Source organism: Rhinopithecus bieti, unplaced genomic scaffold, assembly GCF_001698545.2.
Source record: "Rhinopithecus bieti isolate Rb0 unplaced genomic scaffold, ASM169854v2 scaffold_30173, whole genome shotgun sequence".
NCBI classification, from domain to species: domain Eukaryota; kingdom Metazoa; phylum Chordata; class Mammalia; order Primates; family Cercopithecidae; genus Rhinopithecus; species Rhinopithecus bieti.
In genome coordinates this window covers 17,807-19,750 of record NW_016812976.1, presented here as the reverse complement: position 1 = coordinate 19,750, position 1,944 = coordinate 17,807, and positions in this window count along the sequence as shown.

The window sequence follows — 1,944 nt, the reverse complement described above, 5'->3', positions numbered from 1 at the left end:
GAAGATTCAAGTAAGCTCAAACAGAAATGACAATGTAGACATTAGAGCTGATACCAAAGAAGTAAAAAGATTTTCCAAACCAGCTATAAACATCTTTATGAACACAAACTAGCAAATATAGAAGGAATGATTAAATTCTTGGTAACATACAGCCACCTAAGCATAAATCAGAAAGAAATAAAATCCTGAACACAGAAGTAAAATTAGTGAAATTCATTCAGTAATAAAGTTTCCAACAAGAAAAAGCCCAGGATCACAGATTATCAACCAAATTCTATTAGACATTTAAAGAAGAACTGGGGCCAACCCTACTGAAACTATTCCAAAAGATCAAGAAAGGGATAATTCTCCCTAACTGATGCTACGAAGCCAGTATCACCCTAATACCAAAACCAGGAAAACAACAACAACAACAAAAACACAACCAAAAAGAAAGTACAAACCAATATATCTGATGAACATAGATGCAAAAATCCTCAACAAAATACTTGCAGACAGAATGCAACAGCATATTAAAAAGATAATTTACCACAACAAAACGGATTTCTTCTCAAGGATAAAATGATGATTCAATACACACAAGTTAATAAATGTAGTTTATCACATAATCAGAATTAAAAACAAGAATTGCATTACCATCTAAATAGATGCAGAAAAGGCATTCAATATCATTCAGTGTGTTTTCACGATAAAAACCCTCAACAACTAGACATAGAGGAAGCAAACCTCAAAATAATAAAAGCCATATATGAGAAACTCAAAGCCAATGTCATACTGAATGGGGAAAAGATGAAAGCATTCACCTTAAGAACTGAACATGATAAGAATGTCTACTTTCACCAATTCTATTCAACATACTACTGGAAGTCCTAGCTACAGCAATCAAGCAAAAATAAACAAATAAATAAAAATAAAAACAAGCAAACAAACAAAACAACACAACAAAATAAAGGGCAACCAGATTGAAAAAAAAAAAAAAATAAAAAAAAGAAAAAAAAAAAAAAAAAAAAAAAAAAAAAAGGGCACCCAAATTAAAAAAAAAAAAAAAAAAAAAAAAGAAGTCAAACTATCTGTGTTTTCCAATAATATGATCCCATATCTTGAAAACCCAAAAGATTCCCCAAAGAGACTGCTAGATTTGATAAATGAATTCTGTAAAGTTTCGGGTTACAAAGTCAATGAACAGGAATCACTAGCCCTACTATACAACAATGAGCAAGTTGCAAATTAAGTAAAGAGCTCAATCCCATTTAAAACAGTGGCAAAAGACATATAATACTTACAAATATACTTAATCAAGGAGGCGAAAGATATCTACAAGTATAACTACAAAATACTGATGAAAGAAATAATAAATGACACAAATGAAAAAATATACTCAGTTCATGGATTAGAAGAATTAATACTATAAAAATGACCATGCTGCCCAAAGCAATAGCCATCTACTCAATAAATGCAATTCCTATACAAATACCAATGCCAGTTTTCACAAAATTAGGAAAAACTATTCTGAAATTTGTAAGGAACCAAAAAAAGAGCCCAAGGAGCCAAAACAACCCTAAGCAAAATGACAAATTTGGAGGCATTACATTACATGATTTCAAATTATACTACAAGGCTATAATAACCAAAATAGTATGGTACTGCTATTAAAATAGACACATCATGTGTCTGTTGGCTGTATGAATGTCTTCTTTTGAGAAATGTCTGTTCATATCCTTTGCCCACTTTTTGATGAGGTTGTTTTTTTCTTGTAAATTTGTTTGAGTTCTTCGTAGGTTCTGGATATTAGCCCTTTGTCAGATGAGTGGATTGCAAAAATTTTCTCCCATTCTGTAGGTTGCCTGTTCACTCTGATGGTAGTTTCTTTTGCTGTGCAGAAGCTCTTTAGTTTAATTAGATCCCATTTGTCAATTTTGGCTTTTGCTGCCGTTGCTTTTGGTG